Below are 14,736 nucleotides of genomic sequence, written 5' to 3'. Positions count from 1 at the left end.
GCTTGACATGGAGAGGGAGTCTATTTCACAGATGGGGAAGTCTCTTGAACACAAATCTGTCCCACCAAAAAGTTCTATTGATGTCACAGACCAGGTTGAGGTTGCTTGTGTAGGTTACTCGAGTGGAGCTTGACTTGCGGATATGCAGCAGTCCCATCAAGGTGGGGACTGAGATTGCTTTGTATGCTAGACAGAAGTCATTACTGAGGAGTCTGAATGAGACTGAGTAGAGGGACAGGGCTTTTAGCATATCTGTGCATAGTAGATGTTTGAGGCCCTGGATTCTCCTGGTGAGGAACCTCTGTGGTCTCTCCAGCTGCTACATGTGCTTCGCGAGATACATGCTGAAAGGGGCATTGTACTCAATAATGGGCCTTATAAGGGAAGAATACAGGAATGTTATGACCTCCTTGTTCCTGGATGAGATACCCTTATTTATAAGGTGGGACATGTAGAAAGCTTTCCGTACAACAAAAGCAACATGGTGGTCAAAAGTCAGGTTGCTGTCAATCTGAGTGTCCAAATCCCTCACAACTGATCGCATGCTTAGGATGTTGTTATTAATGTGATAATTTGTGTACAAGTCACTCTACCCAAAGGGGATGATGATGCATTTTTTGGTATTCAGCTTGAGGCCATGTTTGTGGCACCAGTCATTTGTTTGAGTGAGACCCTCTTGGAGGATATCCACATCAGTAAGGGAATTGATGACAACGTCCAGCTTGCAGGCACCTACTGTTTCTACAAGTTTCTGTCTGAGTTCATGTAGAATGCAGCCTGGGATGTTATCAGGTCCCATGGAGGCTGTATTTTTTGCCTTTGAGAAAGCAGTGATTACCTGTTCCCTAGATATAAGGGGAAGGCAGCAGGTACTTGGGATGTCCTGATTTACTGATGGGGGGACAGAGGGGTGAAGTTTTTGCTGAATCAGTCAGCCAGCAAGTTGGTCATATCAATGGCATTTGTGTATATGGTGTCCTTGACCACCAGTTCTGAGCAGAATTTGGTGCTTTCTTTGAGATTGTGGACATATGTGAAGAAGACCTTATGACTGTCTCTAGTAGATGTGGCCAATTTGGACTTGAAGTTTGCTTTGGAGGATTTCACTGGTGCTCTTATTTGCTTTTTCAGGCTAAACAGAGATCACTTCCAATTGGGCACCTACTCCTTCTTGGTTCTGGACAGCAATATTTTCCTTTTGTTATAGAGTTTATTTATTCCAGATGTCCACCAGACAGGTTTACTCTTCTTTGCAGAGGATGGGTTTGTCCTGTCGGGTATTCCTGATTCCATGCATCTATATAAATGCTTATATAGTACTTTGGTGTAGTTTGGACATTGGTGCCAGTTCCTACAGAGAGAATGGGGCTGTGAAGCTGTTTATACCATTCCTCAGGAGGTTGTAATCAGTTTTGGAGAATTTTTTTGTTGACCTTGGCTGGGGGGGGGGGGTAGTCGGGGGAGATGGTGACTTTGAACTTGACCACTTTATGGTCAGATCTTACCAGGGAGGATTATACTGTAGGGATGCTGCAGTTGTAACTCATGTTGGTTAATACCAAGTCCAAGATATTATCACCTATTGTGGGGGTATCGACTAGCTGTTCCAAGGCGTTTGAATTGACAAAATTGAGAAATGTCTGGGCATTTGTGTTCTGGCATGAGCAGTTCTTCCAATATATATTTGGGTAGTTAAAGTCACCCAGGATCAGGGAAAAGGGTTGAATCTTGATAGATTCAAAGAGATCCAGATAGGTGGAGTGGGCATCTTGAGTCAAATTTGGGAGCTGGAAGCTAGCTATGATTTGAATAGGTGTCTTGTCAATGGTTAACTGCACCTGGAGTGTCTACTGTGCATCATACTGTTTGACCAGCCTGGAGGTGTGTATGTCTTTAATATATATTGAAACTCCAGCTCCTTTGCCTTTACTGCCCACACTTTGGGGTCTGAATGCATGATAGGATGAGTAACCAGGTAAGGTTGTGCTGCTTGCTGCAGCTTTGAACCAGGTTTCTGTGACTGCACAGATGTCAGCATCTGCCAGGGTTCAGAATGCTTGCCATGAGTGCAGTTTCATGTTTAGACTCCTAGTGTTTAGCAGCATGACCTTTAATTTGCGTTTTGTAGAAATTTTTATGTTGGTAGTTTTGACATCATCACTTTTCCTAAAAAAAGGCACTATGGGGGAGGCAAGAGCCTTTGCCAGAAGCCTGAAGCCTAAGTAAGACAGATGCAAGCCATGTCTGACAAAAGCATCATGGTCTATCGATCTTATCTTCCCAGGCTGTCAGGTACTGGATCCCCTTGGAATGACACCAGAAAGTGAGACAATTGTTAAAGTCAATCATTTTCTGTTTGTATTGAGGCATCATACTGGGTGATGGTAGAATGCTGCTTAAGGCTAGGGACATACGTGCCTGGGCCACATATTCAGTGAGCTCAATCATGTCTCTCTTCGTATAGTCCAGTGAGGTACATATCAAGTCATTCAAACCAACATGGGCTATAAAAGATCATGACAGTACCTGTTGTTGAGAGACTTGAGTGCGTATGTGATATGGTGGATTCTGGCACCTGACAAACAACTAACCATGAATTTCTCCTTATCCAGCCTGGTGAGAGGCACATCTGTGTGTCTCACAATGGAGTCTCCTATGACTAATATGTTGGGTTAATGGTTAAACTTTAGTGGCTGTGAGACACAGGTGTGTGGACTATGCATGGTATGTGGTGTGGAGGGTTGTGTAGATTGTGTGTGTTTTTGCCTCAGAGGTTTTCTTTGTTTGGGTATGTTTTTGTTGAGAAACTCTGCATATGTGGGTGGGTGTTGTGTAGGTGTGGGTGGTGTTTGAGGTGTAGTGATTGTGTTGACAACCTTCTCAGTGCCAGATATACTGGCTTGTGAGGGAGAGAGCATAGACTAGGTTTCTAATGTAATTGCATTTCTCACAAATTGTATTCCTAGGTTGTAGAAGTAGGTGGTTGTCCATGTACACAAGGCAGTTGCTACACTGTCTCAGTATGCCCATATCAACCAGACTGGCAGGAGAAACTGTAGGATATTGACCACCCATATTTGTCAGAATTTGAGGGAGAAAGGCCAGGGAGAGCTAAGGTGTAGGCCCAAATCCCAAGTGCTTAAACCAAAACTAAGAGGCTTGGAATAACACTTACAATTTAAACAGGCTATAGACAAGCAGTAATAAATGCAGCAGAAAAGATGCAATTGAACACTTTAGAGAACAGGCAGCAAGCAGCAGAAAAACACAAGATGAGTTAATAGAGCAGGAGAGGAAAACACAAATACAGTAAATGCAACTGAATAAAGTGTTTTTTTTTTTTTTAGTAAAGTGAAAAGGGATAGAGGAGGATCAGAAGATATTTCAAGGTTAAGAAACTAAGGAGGTTGGTCTTCCTAAATGATCTCTTTATTAGGTAGAATGAGCTAATGAGAAGGTACCGGGAGGAGTGTCCCAGGATCAAATTTATAGTAGGGATGGGCAATTGTGAAAGCCATCAAGTTTAAGAACACAAAAGCAATTGGGTGGGAGAGTGGGAAAAACAAAATTCAGACAGAGGTCAAGCAAATATATAAATACAGACAGATAGGTAATAATTCAGTCAAGCAAATAAATAAAAACAGCTCAGTACTGTTAAGAATCACTGAAACAGATCAAGTGCAAAAAATATACTTATATAAGCTCTGTATTTCCAGATTAAGAAGCAATCTCAGTCAGGCACAATGTAGCTTCTAGCAGCAACAACAAGAAAATGAAGAGAAATAGCAACAAGTACAACAAAAATGATCAGGATCCCAGGATATCAAATGCATTTCTCTCTCTGACGTCTCGGCATACACTGCCTTCTTGGAGAGGCAGTGTATGCTGAGACGTCAGAGAGAGAGAAATAAATTTGATATCCTGGGAGCCTGGTCTTTTTTCATTACAATGAAGCTTCTAGCATGATAAATACTAAATCACACAAAGGTAATACTTTTATACCAGCAAGTTAAAAGACTCTTCCAAAGCCAAGCCCCAAGGCAATCAGATAACACAAAAGCTGTTTGACCAGTAGTGCCACCCTGGTAATAGTTCACATCAAGCTCTCTGCTGCCCCAGAGAGTTGTAAAGGACCCCCTATGTGAAACCAGATCGCTCAAGCTAAAATGCTGTACCAAAAGCCTTAGAACAGAAAAACAATTCAGTAAAGATCAGGAAACAAAAAAAATCAGACAGAGGTCAAGCAAATATATGAATGCAGATACAAATAGATAATAATTCAGTCAAGCTAATAAATAAAAACATCTCAGTACTGTTAAGAATCACTGAAGCAGTTAGATCAAGTCCAAAAACTATGATTATATCAGCTCTGTATTCCCAGTTTATGAAGCAATCTCAGTCAGGCACAATGTAGCTTCTAGCAAGATAAGCACAAAATCACACAAAGGTAATACTTTTATACCAGCAAGCCCTTAATACTACACAGAAAAAAAATATTATTCCAGCTGGTGCATTAGTACAGTGGGTTATTTCTGCTGCATTCTGCATGAAGGGTGCAAGGTTTTAAACTCCCCCTTTACTTTACTTTTTTTTAAGACTTGGGTAATAAGTGATGGCGATGCAAAACACGAATATCGTCTGGGTAACTTGTGAGGGTACAAGCATGTTATAAAGAGTTATCCCTTGTGTGGAGTGGTTCTCCCCAGCATCTTTTGTGAGACTTTGTTCTTGTATTTTTAAAGTGCCTTTAAGACACAGTATAGTTATTCCTGGTGTCTAGTGCCCTTCCCTACAAATGTTGCAGGAATTGCTCATTAGTCTAGGATAGTGTGGAGGTATGATAGCCCCGCCCCCACCCACACACACACACTCACACACACTCACACACACACACACACACACACACACACACACACACACACACACTTACCCTATCCCCTAATTAACCCCCTACTACAAAATCCCAGCATATACACATTCAAACAGACATTCACATATGCAGCCACACATATATACACATACCCAAAAAATAACTCTTCCCATAAACTCCCCAGCACTAATCTCTAACATGATTGGTTGAACACAGGCTTCTGGCTGTGTTCATTAACACAGCAGGCTGTAGTAACTTACTCAGCTGGGTGACTCTCTTTATCACATGACTGCATGCATGCTTTACTGCAGGCATTCCTAGGGAAGAACACATGGCTAATTAGCATAGGCCACTTCATCAGAATGCCTCATAGCCCTCAGCATGACTGCAGAGACAACCCACCATTGTGCTGCACATCTTTGTGCTAAACCACTGGGATACATCTGTCTGTGAATTAGAAATGGTTTTCATGTAGTGTTCACCCTGAATATACCATGAGGTAACCTTTCTGAATCTGGTCCATTGGCTGGCCTTAAGAGTTGCATAATAAAATATCAGACTTTAATTAGGTACTTGTTATTCGCTTACATCAGACATTTTAATTTATTGTCAACATGTTAATTTTGGAGTTTCTTTGCTTTGATACATTGTTTCTTTGGAGATTTTAGTTTTGATTAGCTCTGATTCATTTAAGTTACATTTGGCAACTTGCTATGATCCCAGTAGTATAGTTTGTATGTGTGACAGTATGTACCATATTATGGATGCTCAAGGCCTACTGCAAAATTTCCAACTAGCATACATTTGAAAGAAGAAAAGCAGTAAATAAATGTGATCTTTTCCAGAATTCAGATATGCCCTAGCTTTAATTGCAAGCCAAAATAATGATACACTCCAAAGTATCATCAACAAACAAAATCTGTAGGCCCATTTCACTCTCAAGTAGATTTGAAAACACAACTGTTTTATCATTTAAAAGGCTAATTAGTTGCCTGTCATAGCCTACGCTTTATTGATTCTGTCTTCTCTTACATGCAGCCTTCTATCTATTGATTTATGTTCCCCTTCAGGCCTTATATTATCTAGTAAATCTTGTGCAGAATTCCCCAAATCTTACAATCAAGGTGCCCTCATTTTAGATACACCTGTCTTTATACTACCATCACAGGAAGAAAATATTTCAGAAAAATAGACTCATCTAATTGAAACATCATCCCTAGTAAAATACCTAATGAGGCTAACTATACAAACTTTTTCAGTTCAATGTGAACATCTTAAAAAACTGTAATGCCTGTCACTGCTTTACTGACAATGGATAAATAAACATATCTAGAGCACTTCCACACTGCAACTTAATTATACAGTAATATTAGACATATCCCTATTTAGTAAACCTCTAATTATTAACGGCTCTATTTATAGGTTCAAATGTTCATAGGTAGATCATAGGGATCATAGGAAGTTACTAGGCTATTGGCCTTGAGGCCCTTACAAGCCTAGTCAAGAATTTAGCCCATGTTCCAACAAGTCAGCACCCTATGCCACTATCCTGCAGGGACATAGGAGGAATCTCAGGGGGTGTATTTTTTGTTCCCCATTCATTTATCCAGGTTGCGCTTAAAAAGGTTTAATGAGGTGCTCTTCTTTACATGGAGAGGGAGTCTATTCCACAAAAGGGGGAGTATCTAAGACACAAATCTGTCCCGCCAAGTCCTATTGATGTCACAGGCCATGTTGAGGTTTTACGTGTGGGTTACTCGATTGGAGGTTGACTTGCTTACAGCCTGAATGACCATTAAGATGTTTAGTCAACTCATACAATAATAATAATAATAATAAGAAGAAGAAGAAGAAGAAGAAGACTAAGCTGGTCAGAAATCCTCCTTATCAACCTCCTTTTTCCATTTATTACATGAGGATGGGATATCACATCAGTTGTCACCACCTCTATTGATTCAGTGCTGCTCTCCTACCTTCTTTGACAGTCATGACTGACTGTCTCAGGTCTTCTTTCATGCAATCCATCTCCTTGCTGGATGTCCTTTTTTCCTCTTGCCCTCTTCCTATCTTTCCCAAATCGTCTTTTTCAAATCATCTTCTGTTTTCCTGCATGAGTATAAACCACAGTAATCTATTTTCTTTGCCATTCTCTGCAACTGGAGCTACTTCAGCTTCTGCTCTGATATCACCATTTTTATGTCTCCTACAGTATGTATCCTGCCATCCGTGTCAGTTACTTCATGTCCATTGCCTCTAGCTCCTTAAACTGCTCTGTTTTTTCTGCACAGGTTTCTTTACCAAAAAGCAGCATGAACATAAAGACCATCATCCAAAGCTTCACTAATCCTTTCAGAGAATTCATGTAGGTAGAACAAACCTAATCTGTATTTTACAAATCTTAATTGATCTGGATCAAGTGATTAAAAATATCCTGTGTTGTTAATTAGCTCAACAATTATATGTTCCATTGTTTTATACATAATACTAGTGAGACTAGCTCTACAATTTCTAGGGTTAATGGTGGGGCAACCCTTTTGTAGAGGTACAGTAGTGGATATTCTCCATGTATCTGGGATGTCACCTGTGTAGAAGCATAGGTTATAGAGGTTATGGAGAGTTTGAGCTAGCTGGTGTTCAACATTTCTCAATGGACAACTGTGATGTTAAGACTCAGAGAAGTAATGTTCTTGGTTCAGCTAACTTAGTAAGGACCTCATCCAAAGTGATTTAGGGTGAATGGTTTGCAGGGAACTATAGAGAACAATAGGATAAGTATGCAAGGTAAAATAATTAAGTTTGTCACAGAAGTTATTGACAGTGGTTTGGGGATCAGAATATAAGGAACCATTCAATATATGTCCTATGTAGTGATGCATGTAACATCTGAAATTACTAATCTAATTAAAGAAGGCATTTGATTGTCTTTAAGAGTTAAATCCATAACTGGCCTTCCACTTCTGAATGGTCCAAATTAGGGTTTTTGCTTAACAGATCTATCTTAAAAGGTAAGGAAGGCTTCAAGTGATGACATTTTATGTTCAAACTTCTAGTAATGAGCAGTGTTGCCTTATTGTTGCTTGAGTTGGACTTTACTTTTGGAAAATGCCAATATGTTTAAATTTATCTAAACAAAAAGCACTGTGGATTACATGAACAGCAAATGTTTTAGACAGTAAATGGAAGCCGTCCACCTGTAACAGTTCAGAAGGGACTGTTGACTAATTTGTCACCAGCAGAAAATTTCTCCACCACCCTTCTACCCAGAATGACACCAATGAGCCATCCAATTATTACAGACAATTATTTTGTCTTTGAATTTAGGCCTAATGTTTAGTAAAAGTAAAATGCAGTTAAGTTCTAGGGTCTTACCTTCATGGGAAACACAATGGCGATATCAGCCATGAGTCACTTCATCTCTCGTATAGTAAATGACTAAGCTCATGCACTCACACATGAGTGAATGCAAAGTATTATTTGTGTTCATATTTGGGATGGTGAAGCAGTGAAGGGTCCTAAGGACCCTACTGATGTCCCCAAATATAGCACCTAAGATGCAGATTACTGTTACCCTCTCCTTGTCCAGCCAAGTGAGTGTGACATCTGTTATTTCCAACAATTGAATCACCAATAACTAGAACTTTACTAGAGTTTGCCAAGACATTAGCAGCCCAAGCTTTAAGTCACAGTGATTTACCTTCAAAGCAGGGGTGCTGATTTATGAGTGAAGTCAGTTGCAAGTGATTCTAGGTGATTGAGTATGTGGAGGGTTTGGGCAGGATTTTTTTTTCAACTACTCTAGTATATTTAGGTATGGTGTTGTGGAGATAGTAACCTCCAGTTAAAGTGTATACATAAATCCCTCACTGATGAACAAGTTGGATGATAAAAGTAGAAGAATGTCTGTAAACATGTGACAGGTGTTATACTGCCTCACTATGCCTAGTGCTAACAGACTGGCTAAGAATGAGGTTAGAGCAGGCCATGACTCATGGTGTAGAGAATGGAATGTAAATTATATATTTAGGGACAGACTTGTTTGTAACTGTTAGTTAACTAGGTGGCAAAATACCTAGACAACAGCAGGCAACAATAACGAAAAACAAGTCACATTGATAGTTAAATACCTAGACATTGACAACAAGCACACACAAAAATGTTCTGCAATAAACAGATGAATACCAAAATGTGATTTCAAAATAACAAACAGCAATTAAAAACTGCAAAAAGATATGTGTATTAGTAGTAGTAATATTATCAAACGGGCAACACAGTAGTCAAATTCACTATAAAACTGGTGTTTACTAAAAGAACATTACACAGTAGAACTGCTGTAAAACAGGAAATAGAAAAGTTACATAACATGGTTAAGGACAGAAGCCCAGATAGCTGCAGTAGTTAAAGTGTAGCTGTGCCAGGTTTTAAGGACAGAAGTGCAGGAAACCATGAGCCCAAAACAGTAGCCATTTAAAATGATGGAGACTGAATGGCCAAAAGATCGGACTTGTGTATTCAAAGTCCAAGATGCCATTTCTTGAAATATTACCTTTAGTCCAAGGTATGGCAATTTCAGAGTTGGTATATATAGGTTTGGGGGGCTTGGAGGGCTCTTCTCCACATAGGGGGTATAGGGGGGGCTTTTCCCCTGCAAAAATAAATTTAAAGGTGAAGAGTAATTTTCGAGCTTCTCTCGTCTCCTGTATTTTTTTTTTATGGCTTGTTGGCACTCAGCATTTCTAGTGCTAACATTTCTATAGAAAACCAACTAAAACTCAAAAGGATAACAGTACCTGTAACACATAAAGTCTATGAATGAAATGTGTCTCATATGTTATCAGGACTTAAAACTGTAAAAACAAAGCAGTGGCATATAATATGCCCACTAACATCTGAATTTGTCTAAAATACCTGTGCTATGTTTGTCTCATTTGTCCTGGCAAGTTGTGCATTATAATGTCTGGTCGCACAGCTCTCCCCACAGTAGTGAGTCAGCATGGCTGACATATGCAATTACTGTGCCTGGAACATAGCATGGCAATGAACTGTCTGTGTGTGATAAAGATCATCACATACCACATATCTGCTAAACTGAGTATCTGTAACACTGCAGATTTCTATTAGCATACACAATATTGACATGCATGTGGTACTAGGGATACTGCTGGTCTGCCAAACGAACTTCTAAAGAGTGCCAAATCAGTGAAAATAACCCACTAAAAGCCACTTTCAGTGAACATTAAACTATTTTTGTAGGTGTGCAAGCCACTGTACCCCCATGTGGGAGGACATCCCACACCCTCCATTCTTACATTCCTACTCCACAGTTACACAATAGTGGGTTAAAGGTTCAAAATCCATTTGTGCAGAAAGTGCCTTTCAGTGAAGTTACTTCAATGCATCAGTACTCTGTGAATGAGTGCTCAAACAACTAACAGGCTTCTGTGGTATTACAACATGGCTGTCAGTAACAAGGTACTGTGACATCTTGCATCTGGTCTGTTATGCATTACATAGGATAGCATGTGATCATGCACACCATGTACCAGTTGATTTATTGCCAGTGACTAGTGTGCTAACATGTTCCATAATGCATATTCATGTCTAGCTCCTGTCTTTTGACTGTCTTCATATTTACTACTTGGGCATTTACACAGCATTTCATGGATATACTGAAGTGCATGGGTCATGCAGAATCAGAGGGAAGGCACCAGGCTAGCCATCCTAGAAGAAAGTCTTTTACAAAATTGTTGTCCCTCTAATATTGCATACTGCAAGTTGTGCATATTGTACAAAATCAAATATATGCTGTGAGAGCTCATATGCCTGTCAGTCAGCAAGTATGATCCTGGAAGACTGCAGAACTGTTCACATAATGTATCACCGTGCTATGCATGACAAAGCATACCCATATGGTCCATAGAATATCATGCCATATACAAATGGTTGATACTAAGCATTAAAACCAATGGTATGTAAGAATAGTGAGATGAAATTATTCCTTACCTGATCCATATACATGAATGCAGTTTTATGCATTTACTGCTATGGAATTTCATACCAACTTGGAACAAAGTATAGAAATTTGGTACACTATGCAGAAAGTCTTTATTACAATAATTGACCTAATACTAAATTGTTATATATCTTAAGGCCTAAAACAGCTGAGCATGCAAAGTTTACACACAATAAATAATGAGCAACATGCTCACCTTCATGGTGTCTACTTCTTGCCTTTAGTACCAAAGGTTCAACCCTCCCACCCACAAACTTTGGAAGGATACATCACTATTTGGAGGATCCACAAAAAGCAGAAAAATACCTGGAACTAGAACAGAAACCCAAGCAAAGAACAAACAACTGATCAGGAAGCCAAAGACTGCCACAAATGAATCCAACAATGGTAGAAACCACTCCAGTTTGCAGTTGTAAAAAGAAACAATTCTTTATTGATAAAACCACTGCAATTCACGGTTAAGCTCTTTTGCCTAAACATAGACTTCTTCAGAACCATGAAAACTCTAAACACTGAATTTAAAAGTTCAGAAGTAAAACTACTCCCCCTGAAACTGTCAATCAAAATACAGGCTGAACAAAATCCGGAAAAGTTATTAAACGTGTACACACAACAAAAAAACTCTTCCACATTAAACCAAGTAAAAATGGCTAAAAACAAATCTAGAATGTTAAAATGCTATGTAAAGCCATAACAGTTGTAAAATTTTGCTCAGACTATGTTGGCTTTTCTTTTATGTTCACTAACAATGGAAATATAGTCATTCAATCCAGGTAGATTTGCTGCATCTAAAGCCAGCTGCTAATACATCTCACAATGTAGAAGTCTGTTTTCCCAATCACCAACAAAGGCACCTGCTTCCACATATTCAAGCCCCAAAAAATTGAACTTCTTGAAACTGGAGCATGTACAAGCATGCCTAGTCAAAGCACTCTTCATGTCGCTTTTGGATATGCACTAATACTGTTGGTATGAACACACAGATTTAAAGGAAGCCCACCTTCTGCAATTCTTTTTTGTAGTACACCAGCTGGCACCCTTTGTTGGTGATTGAAAGCACCAATGCCTGGTACTGACAGGGGGTGCCAATTGCAGCCAAACATTCCTGCTACAACTTATTGGTAAGTCTGAGAATCACAGAGAAAGCACCAGGCTAGCTATCCTAGAAGAAAGTCTTTTACAAAATGGTTGTCCCTCTAATATTGCATATTGTAAGTTCAACCTTGACTAGCAAATGCTCGAATTTCCACCCATCTTCTGCCTTAGCTAAAAAGGAGAGGTCCAGGGGAGGTACATCTTCTGGTTCCCATTTTTATAGGTGCAGTCTATGGTGTAGGCACCAAAAATCCCCTCATCAATTACACAGAGCATGCTAATGAGAGATCTGATCTTTGGGAACAGTCTGCTGAGACAGCTGGCCTTGAGTCATGTTACTCAAGTCTGAGGACTCTTTTTTTTTTTTCTAGAGTGTCCCACCAGGCCAAGCAGAATATGGTGACAAAGGCTGAGAAGGACCCAGTGGGTCTTCCTGAAGCAGGACTCATGATACAGGACATAGACTTCAGGAACTGTCTGAAGACTGAAAGGACCTGTCCATTCTGATATAGGACTGCACCATTAGGGAATGTGGCCTAATGCAGTATTGCTCCCATCACTGATTTCTAACCTCTTTTGTGTTACCATTGGCTGGTGCACTTCTGATCACCCCTTCCTGTCCCTTGACATCCAACAAGTGAATTAGTATGCTTGCCACAGCTTAAGATAAAAGAGCAAATTCGTGCCTTATCAAGGTATCCTATTGAGCTGGGATACTGTTTTCATGTTTAGGAAAATTACCATAAAGTCCCAAGATTGAACTGTCTGAAAAGTTGAAAAACAGATTTTTTATGGAATTTGGCATGCTCAGGCCTATGCCAAATTCCATGAACATTTTTTTTATAATACTGCCAACTTGCTTTACTGAGCATTCTGAACTTCAAATCTGATTTAATTTTCATGTGTGTGTGTGTGTGTGTGTGTGTGTGTGTGTGTGTGTGTGTGTGTGTGTGTGTGTGTGTGTGTGTGTGTGTATGTGTATGTATAGGGTACCAGAAGCTTTCCATGAGGCAGAAATATGCCACCACATAAAAACATTTCTCAATTTTGTAATACAGTTCTCATTACCACCAATGTCAATTAGTTGGCAAGTGACTATATGATTTTACCTTTAGTTATTTCACAATCAGATATTAGGAGTTTTTACCCATTTTTACCTTATGAAGAGCAGGAATGGGGTCAGCACTGTCTCACCAGGCAATTCCTTAAAGGAATAGTGTATACTCTCCCATCTTTGAAAAGTCCTTCCGAGTACAGGATCTCTAGTTCATGAATGACAGGCTTGCATAGCTTATTTAATCAAACTGGTGTGGCATCATCAAAGTTCACATACTGGAAAATGCCTTTTTTGCAGGCTGCCATCTGTAGGATACCTCATCTGGTCTTTCATAATGATGGTGTGTGTCAATTCGGACCAGCCCCCATTTCCTACAACCTATCAAGTCTGCTTTCTGCTAGGCATTGTCTGTACACATACAAGGCTGCTAAGGCCTGGAACTCCTTGCCTGTATCCATCAGGTCAACATCCTCCCTCCCATCTTTCAAACCCACTCTGAAAGACTTCCTAACTAAAATCTGTTTCTGTTCTTGCTCAAAACCAGAATAAACTATATTGCTGAATGTAAACAAGTACCTTTTCATGCCTTATACCTCCTCACTCAACCTTCTTTACTTACTTCCTTACTTCAGTCACATTTTCTTCCCTGACTTTCTCTCTAAATATACCATAAGCCTGTTTTCCCTCATTTCATATTGCAATTCCTGTTTGTATTAGACTAACTTACCTGTGATTTTTCTACAAACTGTCTAAAATGTCTCTAAATATTTAATGATTGTCATATAACCTGTATCGATTCTTAAGCAATGTTTTTATATTATGTTTAATTTGTTATAATTATTTACATTGCAGATGTTTTTGTTTTATTTTTGAAGATTGTAAAATTATTGTTCGTAAAGTGTTTTGTAGTAATTTGGAGCTTTTCTTCCCAGGCCTCCAATTAAAATGGGCTTCTACCCAGTTGGACTTTCCTGTAATTAAGTATCAATAAATATGTAAATAAAGTATATGCTTGTATATTACTGTTTAGTTGTTCGCATCATAAGTGGCAATTCTTTTTTGTTTTTCTTGATTTGCAAGACGTGGTTATTCAGTAGTGGAGGCAAACTGGTAAACTAAGGAACTAGATATGCTATCAAAATGTGTCAGATGATGGCACATGTGCCACAATGGAAAATGCATGCAACTGAATGTAAGAACATATGAAATGTTGAAATATAGCACAAGAGAGGATTACTGCAGTTGTAGACCCACCTAGGCCATCCACTCATAGATCAGCTGAAAAGGTACTACTGATAAGGTAAGAACATACCTGTGTTTTCATTTTAAGGAATAAACCAAACAGAAAGGAAAGCCAAGTTGTTTTTGTCACTTTGTGATAACGTCCACACTTGTTTAGGAGGTTGTTTACCATTTTTGTATTACACATCACATTTTACAGGTACATGACATTTTATGAAAAAAATACACAGATGCCTTCAGTACAAATGCATACATTCCTTGGGAAGTACGGACAAAACTGATTAATGATAATATTACCACGAGACAGACTTGCAATAATTGCTTTCACTGAGAATAATTCATTCAACTCCTTGCCACAAGTCTAAGACCTAAAAATGTGGCTCCCAAAATTCCCCAAAACTAATTACCATTTAATTCTTTAAACAATAATTTTGGAATCTCTTGTACACCATTAAACATAGG

This window comes from Protopterus annectens, chromosome 2.part2, assembly GCF_019279795.1.
Source record: "Protopterus annectens isolate FY-2018-M chromosome 2.part2, PAN1.0, whole genome shotgun sequence".
In the NCBI taxonomy this organism is placed as follows: Eukaryota; Metazoa; Chordata; order Ceratodontiformes; family Protopteridae; genus Protopterus; species Protopterus annectens.
Note: the sequence above shows the minus strand (reverse complement) of the source record.